The sequence below is a fragment of the Triticum dicoccoides genome, chromosome 2A (genome assembly GCF_002162155.2).
Source record: "Triticum dicoccoides isolate Atlit2015 ecotype Zavitan chromosome 2A, WEW_v2.0, whole genome shotgun sequence".
Lineage (NCBI taxonomy): Eukaryota > Viridiplantae > Streptophyta > Magnoliopsida > Poales > Poaceae > Triticum > Triticum dicoccoides.
In genome coordinates, this window is record NC_041382.1 from 641,924,446 (window position 1) to 641,933,902 (window position 9,457).

A 9,457-nucleotide genomic window follows, 5' to 3' on the forward strand; every position below is an offset into this window, starting at 1 on the left:
TGGGGAGGCGCCGGCGGGGAGGCCACGTGGGGAGGCGCCGGCGGGGAGGCCACATGGCGGAAGGAGAGTGGCTGAGGCGGCGGCGGACGTTGTCCGGCCTGGCGCGGACACGTACGGCGGCGGCGGGATCTGTTTTTTTTATATCTAGGGTTTCGGAGAGGGAGAGAGATCCGAAAATGGGGGGGGGGCTATTTATAGGCATAGGTGCGGTTTTCGGCCACGCGATCGTGATCGAACGCTCTAGGTGATGGAGCAGAGTTTGGTAGGTTTTGGGCCAAAATGGAGGGGTGTTGGGCTGCAACACACACGAGGCCTTTTCAGTCCCTCGATTAACCGTTGGAGTACCAAACGAAGTCCAAATGGTACGAAACTTGACAGGCGGTCTACCGATAGTAACCCAAGGCTGCTTGGCAAGTCTCAGTCCAATCCGGAAATTTTTAATCCCCACACACGAAAGAAAGCTAGAAATGATCACCAGAGGAGAACGAAGCGCCGGAATGCAAAACGGACAACGGGGAAAATGCTCGGATGCATGAGATGAACACGTATGTGAATGCAATGCACATGATGACATGATATGAGATGCATGACACTGAAAACAACACACGGAGACAAAGACCCGAACCCGAAAAATAAATATAACTTAACGCCAGAAACGGCAAGAGTTGGAGTACAAATAGGGAAAGTTACATCCGGGGTGTTACAACACTCCACCACTACGAAAGGATCTCGTCCCGAGATCTAGGACTGAAAGAACTCTGGGTACTCAGAACGGAGGTGATCCTCGCGTTTCCAGGTAGCTTCACGGTCGGAATGGTGTGACCACTTGACTTTGAGAAATTTGATTGACTTGTTGCGAGTCTTGCGTTCAGTCTCTTCAAGAATAGCAACTGGGTGCTCACGATAAGAGAGATCTTCTTGGAGCTCAATGTCCACGAAGTTGACGGTGCGGTCAGGAGTCTTGAAGCACTTTTGAAGCTGAGAGACATGGAACACGTCATGAACATTTGCAAAGTTTGAAGGAAGCTCGAGTTGATAGGCGAGGTCGCCTCTCTTGCTGACAATCTTGAAAGGTCCCACGTATCTAGGGGCAAGCTTCCCTTTGATACCGAAGCGACGGGTACCTTTCATAGGAGAGACGCGGAGGTAAACATGATCTCCGATCTCGAAAGCCAAATCACGGTGCTTACTATCATAGTAGCTCTTCTGGCAGGATTGGGCTGCTTTGAGGTTATCACGAATGACTTTGCACATTTCTTCTGCCTCTGTGATTAAGTCATTACCCAAAAGCTGACGTTCACCGGTTTCAGACCAGTTGAGAGGGGTACGGCACTTCCTGCCATACAAAATTTCAAAAGGGGCCTTGCCCGAACTTGCTTGAAAACTGTTGTTGTATGAGAATTTAGCATAAGGAAGACAATCCTCCCACTTCATGCCGAATGAGATCACACAAGCCCTGAGCATATCTTCAAGAATCTGGTTGACACGCTCAACTTGACCGCTTGTTTGAGGATGGAAAGCTGTGCTGAAGCGGATGTTCGTGCCCATGGCCTTCTGGAAAGAATCCCAAAACTTGGAGGTAAAGATGCTGCCACGGTCTGAAGAGATCACTTGAGGAATACCGTGCAGAGAGACAATACGCGAGGTATAGAGTTCCGCCAATTGGGCTGCAGTGATCGACTCTTTGATAGGCAGAAAGTGAGCCACTTTGGTGAGTTTATCGATGACAACGAATATAGCATCATTGCCACGCTTGGACTTTGGAAACCCAGTCACGAAGTCCATTTCAATGTGGTCAAACTTCCATTATGGAACGACAAGAGGTTGGAGGAGACTTGCTGGCCTTTGGTGTTCTGCCTTCACTCTTCTGCAGACATCACATTCATTCACAAATTGAGCGATCTCGCGCTTCATTTGAGTCCACCAATAAGCTTGCTTAAGGTCCTGATACATCTTCATGCTCCCAGGGTGGATGGAGAGGAGAGAATTGTGAGCCTCGTTCATGATCACTTTACGGAGGTCACCTTTGGGCACAACAATACGATCCTCGAAGAAGAGAGTGTCCTTGTCATCAAGGCGGTAGCACTTGTACTTGGACTGACTCTTGGCAATCCCAATCTTCACCTTTTTCACCATAGCATCAAGAAGCTGAGCTTGGTGAATCTGGTCTTCTAAGGAAGGAGAGACTAGAAGGTTGGCAAGGAAACCTTGAGGAACAACTTGCAGATTAAGTTTATGGAAAGCTTCACAAAGCTCGGGTTGATAGGGCTTGAGAATCAGACTGTTGCAGTAGGCCTTTCTGCTCAAAGCGTCAGCTATCACATTGGCCTTGCCTGGAGTATACTCAATACTCGGATTATACTCTTGAATCATTTCGACTCATCGAGTTTGCCTGAGGTTGAGATTAGGCTGAGTGAAGATGTACTTGAAACTCTTGTGATCAGTGAAAATGTCCCCTTTTCTTCCCAATAGAAGATGTCTCCAAGTCAAAAGAGCATGCACAACTGCCGCCAACTCGAGATCATGAATGGGGTAGTTCTTCTCATTAGGCTTCAACTGGCGAGACGTATAAGCAACAACTTTATTCTCTTGCATCAAAACTGCGCCAAGACCTTGGAGAGAGGCATCACAAAAGACCTCGTATGGCTTGGATTCATCAGGCGGAGTCAGAACTGGAGCAGTGATCAACTTCTCTTTCAAAGTGTTGAAAGCAATGTCACACTCCGGAGACCAAACGTACTTGATGTGCTTCTGAAGAAGATTAGAGAGAGGCTTCACGATCTTAGAAAAGTTTTCAACGAATCTTCGGCAATATCTTGCGAGACCGAGAAAACTGCGGAGTTGCTTCACGTTCTGAGGAGGTTCCCAATTCACAATTGCAGACACCTTCTCAGGATTCATAGCAATGCCCTTGGCAGAGATGATATGACCAAGATAAAGAACCTCATCGAGCCAAAATTCACACTTGGAGAACTTGGCGTAGAACTGATGTTCCCTGAGCTTATCAAGAACCAAACGCAAGTGCTTGGCATGATCTTCCTTGTTCTTCGAGAAAACCAGAATGTCGTCGAGATAGACCAAAACGAAGTCATTGGTGTAGGCATTGAAGATGAAGTTCATCATGCGAGAGAACGTCGGAGGAGCGTTGGCAAGGCCAAAAGACATGATGGTGTATTCATATGAACCAAAGCTTGTTCTGAATGCTGTCTTGGGAATATCTTCTTCACGAATGCGAATCTGGTGACAACCCATACGAAGATCAAGCTTGGAGAATACTTGAGCACCTTTGAGTTGTTAGAACAACTCATTGATGTTGGGAAGTGGGTATTTGTTCTTGATGGTCTTCTTATTCACTGGACGGTAATCAACACAAAGTCGGTCCGTTCCATCCTTCTTCTTCACAAAAAGAACACCACAACCCCACGGAGAAGAACTAGGCCGGATGAGACCCATTTTCTCTTGCATATCAAGTTGCTTCTTCAGCTCCTTCAACTCTTCAGGTCCGAGCTTGTAAGGACGTTTGCACACAGGTTTCGTGCCAGGCTCAAGTTCAATAACGAATTCAACTGGCCGGTGCGGAGGCATTCCTGGGAGCTCTTCTGGAAAGACGTCTTGGTATTCGCAAACGACTGGAATTTGAGAGATGGCATCCAATTCACCCTTCTCATTGAGAGAAAACAGACGGATAGTATTATCCCGAGCGGCAAAGGCAATTACATCCTCAGACGAATGAGTCAATTGAATCTGCCTGGCTGCACAATCAAGATGAGCCTTGTGCTTAGAAAGCCAATCCATTCCGAGAATAAGATCAATATCCGAGTTACCAAGGATCATTGGGGAAGCCAGAAACTTGAAATCACCCATCGAGATGGAAATATCCAGAACTTCGTAGTTAGCAAGCAAGCATCTACCCGGAGAGACGACTGCTAATGGCTTATGCATAACTTGAGAAAACCACCCATGCTTAGATGCAAAAGGTCTGGAAATGAAGCAATGCGATGCACCCGTGTCAAAAAGAACTTTTGCAGGAACATCGTTAACAGGATGGTTACCCATAATCACATCTGACGAGTCCTCTGCCTGGGCTGCATTCACCATATTGACCTTGGCGGACTTGGGGTTATGCTTGACCATAGCTGTACTTGCCGATCTGACAGGAGGAGGAGGAGGAGGAAGACGCCTCTGGTTGAAACACTTGTTGGCATAGTGACCCTTCTATTGGCACTTGTTGCACGTGACCTCTGAAAGCAGATGGTGATACGGAGCACTCGATCTTGGAGCTTGAGACGAAGCCTTGTTCTGGAAGCCAGGGTTGGGTGGGTGGGAAGAACCACTGCCACCTTTACTCTTCTGCTAATACGACTGACGGAACGGAGGAGGAGGAAGCCAAAACTTCTGCTGCTTGGCCACTTGAGTAGAGGAAGAAGGAGTAACATCTCTGACTCGCTTCCCGGAAGCATCACACCTCAACTGAGCAGCCTCTTGCTTCAGTGCCATGTTGTAGAACTCATCGTACCTCAAGGGCTCAAAGAGAACAAGAGCTAGCTGAATTTCTTCTCTGAGACCACCCCTGAACTGGTATATCATGCTCTTCTCATCAGGCACGTCCTGCTTGGCAAAGCGGGCAGGCTTCTGGAACAACTTGTTGTAGTCATAGACAGACAAAGAGCCTTGCTTCAGATTGCGGAATTCCTCACGCTTGCTTTCAACCACGCTCTGCGGAATATGATGAGCTCGAAAATCTCGACGGAAATCATCCCAAGTGATAACACGTCCACCTCTGGAATCCTTGTACTGCTGGAACCATTCTGCAGCTTGATCTTTGAGTTGGAAGGAAGCGAACTTGACAAAGTCCTCAGGCCTGACGTTACTGCACTCGAAATGCTTACACAGATCCACAAGCCAATCGTCAGCATCGGTTGCCTCAACACAATTGCTGAAAGTCTTTGGCCCGTTAGCAATGAACTAGTTGAGTGTAGCAAAGTGACTCTGATTGCTGCCTTGATTCCCTTGACTGCCTTGATTGCGCTCTTGAAGAATTTGCATGATCAGTTGTGTGTTTGCATTGGTTGCGGCCATCACAGCTTGCCATGCCTCTGGAGGAGGTGGAGGTGGTGGCGGATCAGGATTCGGAGTCGTGCGCGTTGGAGGAGCCATCCTGAAGAGGTTGACCACCATTAGCACATTGACAGATAAATTATTGAAGCTGAATCCAACGGAATGAAAATTGCAACATATAGCCTTCACATCCGAACAAAATGAACGAATGCATTCCTCTTGAAATGGTCACATATCCATAAATTGAGAAGCCACGTAGAATTAAGGTGGAGAAATAAATCGACAAGGTACGAATCAAGAACGAATAATCGGTAAGAAATCCCAATCTCAAACCAATATCCGTGGAAGAAGAACTAGAGCTACTAGAATTCCCACCTATGAAACTCCCGAACCTTTCCGGTTATGCAATCAGGTGTTGGGGATACAGGGGAAGCATAATATCTCACCCAAACTAGCAATTCCTAAATCCAGCTGTATCCATCCTTCAACACATAACCAAGAAAACTTCGGAAACCATCTACCTCAACCTTCGAAAAGCATCCGATATACAAGTTATGGCGATACTCCCGAACTCCCGCCCCAGTACTGGGTGGCGTCGAGGTTATCTCACCAACGAACGGCATAACAGAGATTTTCGATGTCGGCGTACTAAACTCAGGTATTCCAGAACTGCAACGATAAAATTATGATGACAACACCTCAGAGCTCAACTCCCCGGGACACTTCCACTAAACCCCTGACAGGAGGCACCAAGACAGTATTCTCATCATAAGCCATCGGAAAGATTCCAAGATACTACGTGATCCTAAGTTTTTTTTAGTGAAATTTGAGAAGAAAAGAGTCAAAACTCTACGTCAGGATGCCTTACCAGAGCGATGAGGAGACTGGGAAGTAAAATAATTCCTAAGCTCTTCGATATATAATTCCTAAAGACTCAAAACATTTTTCTAGACACAACTCGGCCACTAAAAACGATCAAGCAATGGGGCTCCTAAGGTCGGGGAAGGCTCTGATACCAACTTGTAACTCCCTCGATGTGACTATAGCTCCCACGTGTCGAGGCACAACTTAGAGACATAATCGCATTGAAGGCATATGTCGCAAGTTAGGAAATCTTCACAACACCCCATGTAATGTAAATAATATAGGGAGAACATAGTTGGCTTACACTCGCCACGTGACTCAAGTACAGAAATAACATTACATCATCCATACACTCAAGGCCCGACTACGGCGCCAAAATAAAAGAGAACCCAACATGTGACACGGTCCCAATCACCCCCAATTGGGCACCACTACTGATCGTCGGGAAAGGAAACGTAGTATCGTTGAGAGTCTTCGTCGAACTCCCACTTGAGCTCATACGCGTCTCCTGGAGCGGAATCATCAGGCCCTGCATATGGTGTAATAGTAATCTGTGAGCCACAGGGACTCAGCAATCTCTCACCCTCGTGATCAATACTATTCAAGCTTATAGGTAAGGCAAGGCAAATATATGTGGAGCTGCAGCAAGCGACTAGCAAGTATGGTGGCTAACTTATTCACAAAAGAGAGCGAGAAGAGGAGGCAAAGCACGAGCGAGAAACTAGAGAACAACCTGCGCAAACATTACTCCAACACCGTGTCCACTTCCCGGACTCTGCCGAGAAGAGGCCATCACGGTAACACACTCAGTTGATTCATTTTAATTAATTAAGGTTCAAGTTATCTACAACCGGACATTAACAAATTCCCATCTGCCCATAACCGCGGGCATGGCTTTCGAAAGTTCAATCCCTGCAGGGGAGTCCGAACTTAGCCCATGACAAGCTCTCATGGTCAACGAAGGAATAGACCTCCTCCCAATACATTCCGATCAGACTCAGTATCTCGGTAACTCAAGACACTTCGACAGGTTAAAACAAGACCAGCAACACCGCCCGAATGTGCCGACAAATCCCGATAGGAGCTGCACATATCTCTTTCTCAAGGCACACTCAGATTGTCTAAACTTCCGGTAGGCCAGCCCAGAGTTGCCCCTGGTAGCCACCGGCGGCTGACGGTTTGGACCAACACTCAGAGGAGCACTGGCCCGGGAGGGGTTAAAATAAGATGACCCTTGAGTCTGCAGAACCCAAGGGAAAGAAAAGGCTAGGTGGCGAATGGTAAAACCAATGTTGGGCATTGCTGGAATAGCTTTAATCAAGGCGAAATATCAAGGGGTTCCCATTATAACCCAACCGCGTAAGGAACGCAAAATCTGGGAACACAACACCGATATGACGGAAACTAGGGCGGCAAGAGTGGAACAAAACACTAGGTGAGAGGCCGAGCCTTCCACCCTTTACCAAGTATATAGATGCATTAAGATAACATAGCAATATAATGATATCCCAACAAGTAAATAAATGTTCCAACAAGGAACACCTCCAATCTTCACCTGCAACTAGCAACGCTATAAGAGGGGCTTAGCAAAGCGGTAACATAGCCAATCAATGGTTTGCTAGGGCAAGGTGGGTTAGAGGTTTGACATGGAAATTTGGGAGGCTGACAAGCAAGTGGTAGGCATCGTAGCAATGGCATAGCAAAAGAGCGAGCAAACTAGCATAGCAAAGATAGTAGTGATTTCGAGGGTATGATCATCTTGCCTGCACAGTTGTCAGAGTTGACTGGATCCTCAAGAGCAAACTCAACGAGCTCCTCGTTAGCGAACTCGTCTCCCGGCTCTACCCAAACAAGACAAACAAGCAACAAGGACACAATCAACCACGTGCAAACTCAATCAACGCGATGCAAAGATGATATGCTATGCGGGATGCGATGCGGGATGCCAAATGCAAGATATGACAGGAAAATGCATGAACCTGGCCTCAACTTGGAATTCCAAGGGTGCCACTGGAAATATCAGATGAAATCGCTTGAAAACGATATAAAGAACGCCGGAATCGGAGTTACGGTTTGGAAATGGCAAACGTTTCAAAAATGACACCGGTCTGCAATTTACAGCAAGTAGGCATCTAAATGCAATAAGATGAACATGCTACAGCACCCAAACATGACAACAAAATGCATGGCAGGGATGTACACAAGATGCTTAACAAAATTCTAGCACTGATCTACGTCCAATTCATCCATTACGAGGTTCAAACAAGCATGGCAAAAACGCAAATGCAAAACAGATTTCAGACTTAGTGAAATTAACACTTGTCTGAAATTTCAGATCACAAAGCCCTCTTCGGAGCAGCAAAACAACATGATACATGACCTGATTAAGACAAGTAAGAACATGGCATGGAGCTACTCAACAAGCTTAACAAAAGACCCAAAGTATCCTGGGGCCAAAAGGGTTCACAAAATATACTAACGGGCACACGAACATAGCTAAAACACAATCAATTTTCAGACTTAGTGAAAACTGAGACATGCTGAAATATAACTCACGAAGACATGTTTACGAGCTCGATGCACTCACTATGGTGCAAGTCATGGCAAGACAAGCATACATCCATTAAGATGGCACAAAATACAAGCTAGACATGGCAAGAACAATGGCATAGCATGCATGGATCAACTACAATAACATCGGCAAAATCACAAACTAGTTGACGATCTGCCCAGATTCACAACGAAGCAAAAGTAGAGCTCGATTGACTCAAGCTAGGGTGCTCCATAATTGCAAACAAAGACATGGATGGATAGAGCATAACAAGATTAACAAAACTCCCTTACTGATCATCTTCAAAAGAGGCACGGATCACTAGGAAACAACACGAACATATGACATCATGAACTAAGTAATCCCAGACTTAGTGAAAAGTACTAAGTCCCTGAAAACAGATTTACCGGGTGCCTCACTTTGCAAGCTTGCACAAGTCACCACACACATCACAAAAATGCATGGGTTGCACCTCTAGAAAGAAGACAAAATCCTTAACAAAACATATGAAGGACTCACAGGCATATCATGCACACAATAATCATGGCAAAAATGACAAAAGTCTAAGATGAACTAGCAGATCTGACAATTAACTCACGAAGCCTCCTTCTAACAGCATTTCGGGCATCAAGATGAACTAAAATGAATGATGCAATGGAATGAAATGATGTACTCATCGAGGCGAACATTTTGATATGTTATATGCCCAAATCGGAGCTACGGATGCAAAGTTACGGCAGGTCAAAGTATGCACAAAATTATAAGGGAGAGGGGAAAAAGTCAACCTAGATCTAGGGTTCCTCGCGGGCGCGCGAACCGAGGCGAGATCCGAGCTCGCCGGAGAAGACCTGTTCGCCGGAGATGGTGGCCGCCGAGTGAAGGAGAAGCCGGGGCGGCTCCGGCCGGCATGGATGCGGCGGCGGCGGCGGTGGCGCGTGGAGGCGGCGGTCGGTGGCGGTGGTGCCCGAGGCGGCGGCGAGGCGA